The sequence below is a fragment of the Apodemus sylvaticus genome, chromosome X (genome assembly GCF_947179515.1).
Source record: "Apodemus sylvaticus chromosome X, mApoSyl1.1, whole genome shotgun sequence".
Classification (NCBI taxonomy): Eukaryota; Metazoa; Chordata; class Mammalia; order Rodentia; family Muridae; genus Apodemus; species Apodemus sylvaticus.
In genome coordinates, this window is record NC_067495.1 from 95,521,972 (window position 1) to 95,537,416 (window position 15,445).

General features: G+C 38.1%; 1 pseudogene; it reads right to left on the reverse strand.

The window, feature by feature from the left end:
- Positions 1–13,225: 13,225 nt before the first annotated feature.
- Positions 13,226–15,121, reverse strand: LOC127674590 (presenilins-associated rhomboid-like protein, mitochondrial; annotated as a pseudogene).
- Positions 15,122–15,445: the final 324 nt, after the last annotated feature.

Below are 15,445 nucleotides of genomic sequence, written 5' to 3' on the forward strand. Positions count from 1 at the left end.
ATTCTTTTAGAAAATTCTTCAGATACATTGGTAGACATAAAAATTCAATTAGAAATAAATCAGAAAAGGAAGTGGGGATATATTTTGATAAAACTGATGATTTTTGAATAACTTATTTCTGAAAATCTCTAGGAAATACATTTGAAAAATATTAAAATTAGAAGATTTTCTTGGAAAATTTTACAGATATATTGGTAGACATACAAAAATAAGTAGAAATGAATGGAAAAATGAACTGGAGACATTTTCTGATAAAAGTGATGATTTTTATAAAACATTACTGCTAAAATTGAGGAAACATGGGGAAAATGTTGAAATTGAATATTTTCTATGAAAAAATTACAGATACATTGGTACACATACAAAAACAATTAGAAAGAAACAGAAAAACAAAGTGGAGTCATTTTCTGATAAAACTGAAGATTTTCATATGACATATTTCTCAAGAAATTGAGCAATTACATGGGAAAAATTGATAAAATTGAAGATTTTCTTGGAAAATTTTACAGATACATTGTAGACATACAAAACCAATTAGAAAAAATGCAAAATGAAGTGGAGACTTTTTCTGATAAAACTGAATATTTTCATATGACTTATTTCTGAAAATATTGAGGAAATACATGGGAAAATGTTAAAATGGAAAATTTCTAGGAAAATTTTGCAGATACATTGGTAGGCATACAAAAACAATTAGAAATAAATGGAAAAGGGAAGTGGAGACATTTAAAAATTGATGATTTTCATATAACATATTTCTGACAAAATTGCGAAATACATGGGAAAAAATGATAAAAATGAAGATTTTCTTGGAAAAGTTTACAGATACATTGTAGACATACAAAACCAATTAGAAAAAAATGCAAAATGAAGTGGAGACATTTTCTGATAAAACTGAATATTTTCATATGACATAGTTCTGAAAATATTGAGGAAATACATGGGAAAATGTTAAAATGAAAATTTTCTAGGAAAATTTTACAGATACATTGGTAGACATACAAAAACAATTAGAAATAAATGGAAAAAGGAAGTGGAGACATTTAAAAACTGATGATTTTCATATATCATATTTCTGACAAAATTGTGAAAGGCTTGGGAAATATGTTAAAATTGAATATTTTCTTGGAAAATTTTACAGATGTATTTGTAGACATACAAAAACAATTAGAAATAAATGGAAAAAAGAAGGGGAGACTTTTTCTAATAAAACTGAAGAATTTCATATAATGTATTTCTGAAAAAACTTGATGAAATACATAGAAAAATGTTAAAATGGATAATTTCTAGGAAAAATTTTCAGATACATTGGTAGACATAAAAAAATTAGAAATAAATGGAAAAAGGAAGTGGAGACATTTAAAAACTGATGATTTTCATATAACATATTTCTGACAAAATTGCAAAATACATGGGAAATATGTTAAAATTGAATATTTTCTTGGAAAGTTTTACAGATACATTTGTAGACATACAAAATAATTAGAAATAAATAGAAAAAGGAAGGGGAGATTTTTTTCTAATAAAAATGAAGAATTTCATATAACATATTTCTGAAAAATTGAGGAAATATATGGGGAAAATGTTAAAATTGAATATTTTCTCGGAAAATTTTACAGATACATTTGTAGACACACAAAACAATTAGAAATGAATGGAAAAGGAAGAAGAAATTTTCTGATAAAACTGATGATTTTCATATATCATATTTCTGAAAAAGTTGAGGAAATAAAAGGGAAAAATTTTTAAATTGAAGATTTTCTTGGAACGTTTTAGAGAGACATTGGTAGACAAAAACAATTGGAAATAAATTGAAAAATAAATGGGGACATTTTTGATAAAACTGAAGATTTTCATATAACATGTTTCTGAAAAATAGAGGAAATACACGGGAAAATTTTTAAATGGAGTATTTGCTTGGAAATTCTTACAGATACATTGGTAGACATAAAATATCAATTAGAAATAATTGGAAAAACAAGATGGTGACATTTTCTGATACAACTCACGATTTTCATTTAATATATTTCTAAAAAAAAAATTAAGGAAATATGGGAAAATGTTAAAATTGAAACTTTTCTTAGAAAATTTTACAGATGCATTGGTAGATATAAAAAACAAATAGAAATAAATAGAAAATGAAGTGGATACATTTTCTGATAAAAGTGAAGATTTTCATATATTCTAAAATAATTGAGGAAATACATGAGAGTAATGTTAAAATTGAAGATTTTCTTGTAAACGTTTAGAGATACATTGGTAGAAATACAAAAACAATTAGAAATAAATAGAAAAAGGAAGCTGAGATATTTTCTGATAAAACTGAAGATTTTCATAAAGCATATTTCCCAAAAAATTGAGCTAATACATGGGAAAAATGTTGAATATTTTCTTGGAAAATTTTACAAATAGATTGGTAGACATACAAAAACAATTAGAAATAAATGGAAAAAGGAAGCTGAGATATTTTCTGATAAAACAAGATTTTCATAAAACATATTTCTCAAAAAATTGTGCTAATACATGGGGAAAATGTTAAAATTGAATATTTTCTTTGAAAATTTTACAAATAGATTGGTAGACATACAAAATCAATTAGAAATAAATTGAAGAACAAAGTGGAGACATTTTCTGATAAAACTGAAGAATTTCATAAATCATATTTCTAAAAAAATTGAGGAAACACTTGGGAAAAATATTAATATTGAAGAGTTTCTTGGAAAACTTTACAGATACATTAGTAGACATACAAAAACAATTAGAAATAAATGGGAAAAGGAAGTGGAGACATTTTTTGATAAAACAAAGATTTTCATATAACATATTTCTGACCAAATTGAAGAATACATGGGAAAATATTAATATTGAAGAATTTCTTAGAAAACTTTACAGATATATTGGCAGACATACAAAATCAATTAGAAATAAAGTTCATTAAAATTTATCTTAAAATTGAATTTTGTCATATAAAATTTTAGAGATAAAATGGAAGATATTAGACACATTTCTAATATAATTGAAAATTTAAATAGAAGTATTTTCTGATAAAATTGAGGATGTTGATGGAAAATACTTCTGAGAAAACTGATGAAATGCATAGAAAATGTTAATAATGAAAAGTTTTATGCAAAACTATATAGATAAAAGGTAACCATAAAAACATGTCTAGAAGCAGCACAGGAAGCCAGCTATACCCCCAGCAGCCAATGAGGAGGAAGCAGCCTGCACAGGTGCAACTGGCCCTGCAGATCGGAGGCCTCTGGCAAGAGCCTTCTGCTTTCCACCTCCAGATCGTGAACACCTTAAGCCATAGTGTACCATCTCCAAGCAGTGCAGGAAGCCAGCACCCAGCAGCCAGCGAGGAGGAGACAGCCAGCACAGCCTGCATCCAGAGCTGATCAGGGCCACAGAGGTACATACCCAAATACAACTACAAGAGTGAGTCTCGGCTGCCATCTTTGCTTCTGTGACTTTGCAACAGATTGGTAGGCAGGTTTCACCAGAGTAGAAGATCACCAGGACTCCACCTGCACCCAGGAACTTGGCAGCACCACAGCAATTTGTGCCAGGGTAAAGCAGCTTACACAGGATTGCTGAAATAAGCCTGCAGACACAAAGGAGGGGCAAGCTCCAGCCAGTGACAGCAGGCCCAACTAAAATCAGAGATAACCAGATGGCAAAAGGCCAATGTGGGAATGTGGCTAACAGAAATCAAGGCAATATGGCACAATCCAAATCCAATTCTCCCACAACAGCAAGTCCTAGATACCCCAACACACCAGGAAAGCAAGATTTGGATTTAAAATCACATGTCAGGATGCTGATGTGCTGATGGAGGGCTTCATGGAGGGCTTCAAGAAGGACATAAATAATATCTTTAAAGAAATACAGGAGAACACAAGTAAACAGGGAGAAGCCCTTGAAGAACTAAGGGAAAACACAACAAAACAGGTGAAGGAATTAAACAAAGCCATCCAAGATCTAAAGACAGCGGTAGAATCAATAATGAAATCACAAAGGGAGACAACTCAGGACATAGAAAACCTAGGAAAGAAGTCAGGAGTCATGGATCCAAGCATCAACAACAGAATACACATGATAGAGGAGAGAATCTCAGATGCAGAAGATACCATAGGAAGCATTGATACAATAGTCAAAGAAAATGAAAAATGCAAAATGCTCATGACCCAAAATATCCAGTAAATCCAGGACAAAATGAGAAGACCAAATCTAAGGATTATAGGCATAGAAGAGAGTGAAGATTTCCAACTTAAAGGGCCAGTAAATGTCTTCAACAAAATTATAGAAGAAAACTTGCCTAACCTAAAGAAAGAGATGTCCATGAACATACAAGAAGCCTACAGAACTCCAGATAGATTCGACCAGAAAAGAAATTCATCCCATCATATAATAATTAAAACACCAAATGTACTAAACAAAGAATTAATATTAAAAGCAGTAAGGGAAAACTGTCAAGTAACATATAAATGTAGACCTTTCAGAATTACACCAGATTTCTCACCAGAGACTATGAAAGCCAGAAGAGCCTAAGCAGACATCATGCAGACCCTAAGGGAACACAAATGCCAACCCAAATTGCTATATACAGCAAATCTCTCAATTACCATAAATAGAGAAACCAAAGTTTTTCATGGCAAAAACAAATTTACACAGTATCTTTCCACAAATCCAGCCCTTCAAAGGATAATGAATGGAAAACACCAACAAAGGGAGGGAAACTACACACAAGAAAAAGCAAGAAATTAATCTTCTTTCAACAAACCCAAAAGAAGATATCCACACAAACATAAAAATTACATCAAAAATAGCAGGAAGGAACAATCACTATTCCTTAATATCTCTTAACATCAATGGACTCAATTCTCCAATAAAAAGACACAGATTAACAGACTGGGTTCATAAACAAGACACAATATTTTGCTGCACGTTACAGGAAATGCATCTCAGTGTCAAAGACAAACACTACCTAAGTGTACAGAGCCATATTGGGGTGTCATGCCACTTGGTAGGAACTCCACATTGATCAAGGTGAACTTCCTCTGGAGACATTGTTGAGCAGGGATTCCTGTGCTATTCAGGATCCTGCTCCACCTAGGGTGGAGCTCTCAGAGTGAAGGTGAAATTCATTGTTCCTCCAGGTCTACGAATTCCTGAATTAACAAGGTGACCCACCCTGCTGCCTGAGCTGGGGAGCCAAGAACTGCCATTCCCCAGAACTGAGCCTGGAGTCTTGGGGGAGGGGCTTGCCCAAACTGTTAAATGCTCTTACCTCCATCAACTTGACCAGCAATTGTCATCCTGGCCCTCCTTTTCGCTACTTCCCTGATCCATCCCTCAGTTTCTGTTCCAGGAACAGTTTGAAGTAGCTACAAAATGCAACACTTAAAGAGTAAAAGGCTGGAAAACAGTTCTTCAAGCAAATGGTCCCAGGAAACAAGCTGGAGTAGCCACTCTAATTTCAGATAAAATAGAATTTCAACCAAAAGTCATCAAAAAAAAAAAAGTTATAGACGCCCACTTTATACTCATCAAAGGAAAAATCTACCAGGAAGAACTCTCAGTTTTGAAAATCTATGCCCCAAATATAAGGGTACCTGCATTCGAAAGGAAAGCACACATGCCATGCCACACAATAATTGTGGAGGAATTAAAAACCCTACTCTCTTCAATGGACAGATCAGGGAAACACAAACTAAATGAAGTCACAGTGAAACTAACAGAAGTTTTGGACCAAATGGGTTTAATAGATAACTATAGAACATTTCATCCTAAAGCAAAAGAATATACCTTCTTCTCAGCATCTCATGGAACCTTCTCCAAAACTGACCATATAATTGATCACAAAACAGACCTCAACAGATATAAGATGATCGAACTAATTCCATGCCTCCTATCAGATCACTATGGAATAAGGGTGGTCTTCAATAGCAACAAAAACAACAAAAAACCCACATACACACAGAGGCTGAACAATTTTCTACTCGATGCCTTAGTCAAGAAAGAGATAAGGAAAGAAATCAAAGACCTTTTAGAATTTAATGAAAATGAAGGCACAACATACCCAAATTTATGGGACACAATGAAAGCAGTGCTAAGAGGAAAACTCATAGCTCTGTGTGCCTACATAAAGAAACTGAAGAGAGCTATACACTAGCAGCTTAACGACACACCTGAAAACTTTAGAACAAAAAGAAGTTAATACACCCAAGAGGAGTAGAATGCAGGAAAGCATAAAACTCAGTACTGAAATCAACCAAGTTGAAACAAAAAGAACTATACAATGAATCAGCAAAAGCAGGAGCTGGTTCTTTGAGTAAATCAGTCAGATAGATAAACCCTTAGCCAGACTAACCAAAGGGCACAAAGACAGTATCCAAATCAACAAAATCAGAAATGAAAAGGGTAAAATAACAACAGAAACTGAGGAAATTATCATATCCTACTATAAAAGCAACAAAACTGGAAAATCTGGAGGAAATGGACAATTTCCTAGACAGATACCAACTACCAAAATTTAATCAGGATTAGAGAGCCCATCTAAATGGTCCCATAACCCCTAAAGAAATAGAAGTGGTCATTGACAGTCTCCCAACCAAAAAAATGCACAGGATCAGATGGTTTTAGTGCAGATTTCTATCAGACATTCAAAGGAGACCTAATGTCAATAGTCTTCAAACTATTCTACAAAATAGAAACAGACGGAACATTACCCAACTTGTTCGATGAAGCCACTATTTCGCTGATATCAAAACCACAAAAAGATCCAACAAAAAAATTAGTCTAAGGACTAATTTCCCTTATGACTTTCAATGCAAAAAAAATAATAAAATTCTTGCCAAAAAAATCCAAGAACATATCAAAATGATCATTCACCATGATCAAGTAGGCTTCATCCCAGGGAGGCAGGGATGGTTCAATATATGGAAATCCATCAATATAATCCACTACATAAACAAACTCAAAGAAATAAACCAGATGGTCATTTCATTATATGCTGAAAAAGCATTTGATAAAATTCAGCATCTTTTCATGTCAAAGGTCTTGGAAATAATAGCAATTCAAGGTCCATACCTAAACATAATAAAAGCAATGTACAGCAAAGCAGTAGCCAACATCTAACTAAATGGAGAGAAACTTGAAGCAAACCCACTAAAATCAGGGACTAGACAAAGCTGCCCTCTCTCTTCATATTCATTCAATATAGTACTAGAAGTTCTAGCCAGAGCAATTAGACAACAAAAGGAGGTCAAATGGATACAAATTGGAAAGGAAGAAGTCAAACTATGACTATTTGCAGATGATGTGATATTTATATTTAAGCGACCAAAAAAGCTCCACCAGAGAACTCCTACAGCTGATAAACAACTTCACCAAACTGGGTGGATCTAAAATTAACTCAAATAAATCATCAGCATTCCTATACTCAAAGGATAAACAGGCTGTAAACGAAATTAGGGAAATGACACCTTTTACAATAGCCACACACAATATAAAGTACATTGATGTGACTCTAAACAAACAAGTGAAAGATCTCTATGACAGAAACTTTAAGTCTTTGAAGAAAGAAACACAAGAAGACCTCAGGAGATGGAAAAATCTTCTATGCTCTTGGATTGGCATGATTAATATAGTAAAAATGTCCATCTTGCCAAAAACAATTTGCAGACTCAATGCAATCCCCATCAAAATCCCAACTCAATTCTTCATAGACTTAGAAAGAGCAATTCTTAAATCCACCTGGAATAACAAAAAACCCAGGATAGCTAAAACTATCCTCAACAGTAATAGAACCTCTGGGGGAATCAGTATCCCTGACCTCAAGCAATACTACAGAGCAATTGTGTTCAAAACTACATGGTATTGGTACAGTGACAGGCAAGTAGATCAATGGAATAGAATTGAAGACCCGGAAATGAACCAACAGAATTATGGTCACTTGATCTTTAAAAAAGGAGCTACAACAGTCCAGTGGAAAAAAGATAGCCTCTTCAACGAATGGTGCTGGTTCAACTGGAGGTCAGCATGCAAAAGAATGCAAATTGATCCATTCTTATGTCCTTGTACTAAGCTCAACTCCAAGTGGAACAAGAACATCCACATAAAACCAGACACACTGAAACTAATAGAAAAGAAACTGGGGAAGACCCTTGAGGACATGGGCACAGGGGAAAATTTCCTCAACAGAACACCAATAGCTTATGCTCTATGATCAAGAATTGACACATGGGACCTCATAAAACTATAAAGTTTCTGTAAGGCAAAGGATAATGTCAAAAGGACAAAATGGCAACCAAGAAATTGGGAAAAGATCTTTACCAACACTACATCTGACAAAAGGCTTAAATCCAAGATATACAATGAACTCAAGAAGGTAGACTCCAGGGAGCCCAATATCCCCCTTAAAAATGGGGTACAGAGCTAAACAAAGAATCTTCACCTGAGGAATATCGAATGGCTGAGAAGCACCCAAAGAAATGTTCAACATCCTTAGTCATAAGAAAAATGCAAATCAAAACAACCCTGAGATTTCACCTCACACCAAGCAGAATGGCTAAGATTAAAAACTCAGGAGACAGCAGGTATTGGAGAGGATGAGGAGAAAGAGGAACACTCCTCCACTACTGGTGGGGTTGCAAATTGGTACAACCACTCTGGAAATCAGTCTGGCGGTTCCTCAGAAAACTGGGAATGATAACTTCCAGAGAATCCCGCTATACCACACCTGAGCATATACCAGAGGATTCCCCAGCATTTAATAAGGACACATACTCCACTATGTTCATAGCAGCCCTATTTATAATAGCCAGAAGATGGAAAGAACCCAGATGTCCCTCAGTGGAAGAATGGATACAGAAAATGTGGTATATATACACAATGGAGTACTATTCAGCCATTAGAAACAATGAATTCATGAAATTGTTAGGCAAATGGATGGAGCTGGAGAACATCATACTAAGTGAGGTAACTCAATCTCAAAAGATCAATCATGGTATGCACTCACTAATAAGTGGATATTAGCCTGGAAAACTGGAATACCCAAAACCTAATCCACATATTAAATGAAGTACAAGAAGAACGGAGGAGTGGCCCCTGGTTCTGGAAAGACTCAGTGTAGCAGTATAGGGCAAAACCACAACAGGGAAGTGGGAAGGGGTGGATGGGAGAACAGGGTGAGGGAAGGGGGCTTATGTGACTTTCAGGGAGTGGGGGACCAGAAAAGGGGAAATCATTTGAAATGTAAATAAAACATATATCGAATAAAAATATAAAAGAAAAGATGAAAAAAGAAAAAAAGAAAGTTGGAGTCAGGTGACATCTCATGACCCATGTGAGGATAGCAGAACTTCAAGTCTGCTAGTGAGTTGGTCCACAGGCAGGAGAATTGGGGCAATTGATCGAGGGCCATGGATTCATGCATTCAGGAAAACAGGGAAAGCAGTGCTCCCAGAGACCTGGCATCTGCATGAAACAACAGGAAAGGCTTTTGAGGGGTTCCAGGCTCTATTTATTAACACTGGATATCTCTAAATGAGGCAATGTGCCCTCACAGTCCTAAATTCCTGTATGCAATACATGGTACATGGTAGGTCCTCAACACAGTCCACCCTGAGCCAGCATTCTCCTTCCTATCTTAGGATGAGAGTGGCTGAAATCAGACAGTATGACTGAGAGAGAGCCCACTTGGAAGTGTAGTTGTAAGAAACAGCACACACTCATGCTTGCAGGCAGATTGAAGCTTTAGAGCCATTATTGTGATGCAGGGTGATAATGATGATGGATTCACTGAGGATAAAGACCATCAGACAGTTCCCTTACTTATACTAACATTTGTCTTGTGGATATACCCTTCATTATCAGAAAAGAAGATCCCGTCTGTGCTTCATTCTGATATAGGTAAGAAGGGAAGAATGGTACTGTTTATACTGACATGGTTAGAGGGAATAACGTACAACATGTGATTCCTAAGATGTGTCTAGCTGTCAACAGAACCATAGATTAACAGATTCCACATTTTTCTCTCTTCAGAAAGTGGTTCCTGGGTTCTTGGAGTCATATTGATGGGAAATACTTCACTATTAGTAGTCATGAGATCATAACTGATCTCCTCCATATTTTCTGGGGAATATGTGCTTGGGACTTTCTCCTCCACATTGCCAAATATTCCTATGTCAGAGTTAGTTTTGAAAGTCTCACATTTTAATATTACAATTCTGTGTTTGTTTTTATCAAGATAGGGTGTTACTTTATAGCTTTGCTTCTCCTGGAACACACTCTGTAAACATGGCTGTCCTCAGCTACAGAGATCCACAACCCTCTTACTCATCAGTGCCGGACCAAAAGTTGTGCAATACCCACCACAATCTGTGACATCTGAGTGTGTGAATAGGTGGGTCTCTCACTCCTGTCCCTAATCTTGGGTCTTTGCTTTTTTGCCTTGGCCACCTGCTATGTGATTGTTGTGCTTTATCCTATTCTAAGTTATTTTGTTATGTGAAGATGTGATCTTTTAGAAACCTGTGCTTCTGTAATGAGTTACAGGAAGGCAGTGGATCCAGACGGGAGGAAACAGGGGAGGGGGTGGATCTGGGAGAAGTACAGGGAGTGGAAGCTATAATTAGCATATTTTAGGACAGATGAAGTGAATTTATTTCAAATAAAAGAAGAAAATGTAAGGAAATCTTCCAGAGTGAAATATGATGGAAAAGGATACTGACTCACAGAGATATACTGACACATATTTACATAGCACTCAGTTGTTGAGTATCAGCAATTATCCACCACTGCCTAAGCACTCAGTCCCCATTGGCAATGGGTTGCAACTGCTTATCTCTTCCCCACACTTTACCAGAGAGGGCACTCCTCTCTTGCTGGTGCAATTGCAAGCTAGTTCGACCATGCTGAAAATCAATCTGTTGGTTCCTCAGAAAACTGGAAATAGTTTCCTCCTGAAGACCCAGTGTTGTGCCCAGATCATGAAAACCCCAAAGAGATCACCAGGAACCACAGCTCCTATGCAAGCACATGAGGGTCTTTAGTCAAGCTTGAGCTCAGGCCACTGACATTAATGATGGTACAACAGGAGAGGAGAGAGGCCCCGAGGTCTAGGGGAAGGGGATTATAAAGGAAGAATTCTGGAAAGACTCAGTGCAAGAGTATAGGGGAATTCCAGAACAGGGAAGTGGGAAGGGGTAGATGGAGGAACAGGGGGAGGGAAGAGGGCTTATGGAACTTGCAGGGAGTAGGGACCCAGAAAAGGGGAAATCATTTGAAATGTAAATAAAAAAAATATATCAATAAAAAAAAAGAAGAAGAAGCAAAGGTTTCCAAGGCTTTGCACTACATGAGATGGTAAAGGGATGTTGGCCTTTAAGCTGATTGGTTTACAGCACCTGGTTAAACCATAAGGAGGGCACAACCATCAAAAAGAGCACCTCGACCTGGGAAAAACTTATGTTTTCTTAGCCCACTCTTGTTATCAGCTAGCAGCAGTCGATTTGTCTGTTTTGCAACATGTGAACCGGATACCTGGAAGAGAATTCTGGGGATAAACGGGAAGGGGACGAAAGAGAAATGAGTCAAGACGACAGTTGCCGATAGAGACTGACTTTACTATTATTTAGCCAAAATATATAGTCTTTAGAAAACAACCCTGCCCCCCAAATGGCCTCGAATTCCTTGGATCTTCTTCTCAGCGGGTTGCCTGCTTCCAGTCATGCAGGTTTTCTGCTGGTCTCCAGGTGAGACTGCCCTACGGCAGCCTTGGTTGTTAAGGTGAAAACGGCTGTATTGTTCTCAATGGAACAAGGGCCAGAGATAACATCAGGGGAAAGGTGGGGGCTGCCAGCCAGATCAATGCTGTGGGGGAAGGGACACCTGAGACATTTCATGATTTGTCTCAGACCTCAAGAGTGGGAACCACACCTCTGTAAGCCATGTTTCTTCACCAGATATATCACCCTTGTGCATATACTCAAAAGACACCCCACGATACTACAGGGATCCATGCTCCACCATGTTCCTAGCAGCCTTATTTGTAATAGCCAGAAACCACCCAGATGTCCCTCAGCAGAATAATGGATACAGAAAATGTGCTTCACTTGCTCAAGGGAATACTACTCAGCTATAAAAACAAGGACATCGTGATTTATCAGGTAAATGGGTGGAACTAGATAAGTGAATATTACCCAAAAAGTACTGAATTCCTGGGATACAACCCAAAGAACATTGCAACATGCACAAATGCCAAGTAAGGAGGCTTCAATCCTGCTTAGAAGTGGGGAATGGATAATCAGAGTAGGCAGAGGGAGGCAGGGACCTGTGTGGGAGAAGGGAGGGAGAGGGGAAAGGAGGAACAGGGTCTGATATGGAGGGGACAGGAGAGAGTATTGTACAGGGCCAGGAGAATGAATGGAAATATGCATCCTCTGAGAATGGGAAGTAGGGGAACCATCTATATAGTACAAGAGACCTAGGAGGTAAAGACTCTCAGGACTCATGGAAGGTGACCTTAGTCAAAACCCCCAACACGGGGAAGAGGGAGCTCAAAGAATCAACCTCAATTAGGTAGACAGTGTTAATAAACCACAGTCAAGACTCTGATCCAGAATTGCTCCTGTCTAAAATAACCACAGAAACAAAAATGGGGAAGAGACTGGGGGAAAAGCATCCAATGACCAGTCCAACTTGGGATCCATCTCATGGGGGTGACCAAGGCCTGTCACTATTACTGATGCTATGGTGTGCTCACAGACCAAACCCTGACAAGGGTTTCCTGAGAGAGGCCCTACCAGCAGCTGAATTACAGAGAGGCAGATACTTACACCTGACCATTGGATTCAACCTGAGGTTGAATTTGGTCAAGGACTCAATAACCTGAAAAAGACAATGACCACATAGGAATAGCAGAAGACTCAACTAACCTAGACTCCCAGGGAGATCCCAGAGATTGAGATACCAACCAGGAGCATGCAGGCCCAATCTGAAGCCCCTAGCACATATACAGCAGAGGACTGTCTGGTCTGGCCTCAGTGGGAGAAAATGCTTTTAATCCTTACTAGACTTGAGGGCCCAGGAAGGAGGAAGCATTGGGTGAGCACCTACTTGTAGGCAAGACGGAGGAGGAAAGGGAGGGGTATAGAAGGCAGAAATGGACTGAAATATAAATAAACAAAAAATAACCTTAAAAATAAAAAAAATAAAAAAGGAAAAAGTGAGTGATCATGGACAGCAACCTTGGAGAACAAAGAGCCTTTGATGCTGGGTTGGATGTAAAGAATCTGACTATGGTCCAATGCAGGGACTGCACTCTCCAGAAGCAGAATAAGATTTTGTTTGCAACTATGATGCCTGTCACAGTCCTCTGGACATCACCTAGGCTAGTATACCACTTGTTAGTCTTCTGAGATGTCCTTCCTCTTGTGGCCATTTACCATCCAACCAGATAGATTTCATACCATCAACATAACTCTGCACCCTGGATGTCAGGGATTCAAACTGTCAAATACCAGCTGATAGTAATGCACATCCAGGGATCCCAGTAGTGAAAGACAAAGGCATCACTAGAGTTCTTCTAAGCTAGGGGGAAGGACAAAAGACTGTTTCCTCCAGGAGCAGGATCAAGGCACTTCTGTATGCTGTCCCCATGACACTGACTGATCTTCAAGGTTTATCCTCCCTCAGTTCCTCTATAAATGCACATTTAGGCTGAAGAAATCATTTAAACCTGCATTGGAGCAGCCATGGAGCCTTGGTCTCAGAGAGCTCCTGGTAGCCTTCCTCCTAGGGAGGCACACGAGGGTGAAGGAAAGCCAAGTGTCAGTGTACCCAACCTTGCAATGCCATGGTCCCAACCTCTGCCCACCTTGTCTTAATCTTACTAACCCTGCAGAAACACATTATAATTAATTTGACATGACACCCTCAATTTATTGTGTGTATGCCATGTCTCAAAGAACACAAAATTTGGTGTTCTTATATTATTTTTTTCCATTAAAAATAGATAATTTTCTCCTAGAAGAAATAACAGAAAAATCCCATAAATAGTAAACTACAAGCCATAAATCATGCACAAAGACATGATGCCAATCCTTAGAGGTCCTGTAAATGCATCTTTAGTCATTTTGTGTTGATATAGGCTATAATCACACCACTCAATACCCTCTGAATATAGCTCAGCAGTAGAGTTTTGAACAGATATGAACTTTTATTTTTATTTTTCCATTTAGGTCTTACTTCAGGCAATGTTCTTCTCTGGTTTTGATGTGAAAAGCCATTGTGCATAAATTAAATCTTCATTTGATGCTTCTGCAGAGTTTCCTGAATCTCAGAGTTTCACTCTGTGACTGAATAGGACACAGACAGGTAGGGAACCCAGAATGCTAGTGGTAAATGCACAGGCTTACATTTCTACTGTGTTGTGTGTATACATTCCCTGGCATGGCCTGGTGTGTTCATGGTTGTGTGATGAGATGGGAAGAGGAAAGTCATTGTGCATACCTTCCTCTGATGTAGTCTGCTCAGACAAGCCACCACCATTCCATCCTCTGGGTTTTAGGTGCTGTCTCCTCCTGGTTTCCTCTATTTCATGGGTTTATTTTCCTGTGTGTTACCTTCCAGGGTGACAGAGAAGGGTCTCGTATCTTCATCCCAGAAGCAAGAGCTCATTGAGAAGAACACAGTGTGCTGTGGAGTCTCTCAGCCAGATCAGGTGAAAAGAACGTGGGGACACTCTGGGTAGGTTGGTTCCCTTCCAGCATCCTTATCTCCTCAATAGGTTAACTGTATCCCTTCTTTTGTTCATCAGCAGTCTGTTGAGGTTCAGTGTGATTCCATGTGCAAAAAATACCCTGCCATATCAAACAGACGGAGAGACCAAGGGACAATAGAGTGAATCTATTGTAACAGGTATCCCAGAACTCTCACTGTTAGATTACTGGTCCTCACATGTGGTGCACGTGTGGTGCGTGCCCAGCTCTTTCTGGAGTCATTGTTGATATTGTTCCTTCACAATCCTCCTATGTAGAGGTGAGTGTGTGCTACACTTCTTTAGTAGCACTTCCAGCCACTCGCCCTGGCAATCACCACTTACCTCAAATTTCATATGGCTGGTTGCTTTTATCTCCTGCAGGTCCTATGTCTATCCATCCGTGTCTTTTTCTCCCTAAATCATGCTGGTTCCTTTCTCCTCCCTCCTGCTTCCTTGATTTGGCAACTCTAAGGGTCCAGCCTGTTCCTCTCTGCCAAACCATTAGCTGCTGGAATTTTTATTGATCAATCAAAACCCAACTCTGTACAAGGACCTTTAACATTTGGACACATATATGCCCAATTATTCCAAAGAAATAGAGCAAATTTGCAAAACCTTGTGTAGTAGTAAAGTGGCTTGTTTAGCCTGCTTTTATACAGAACCCAGGACTACCTTCCA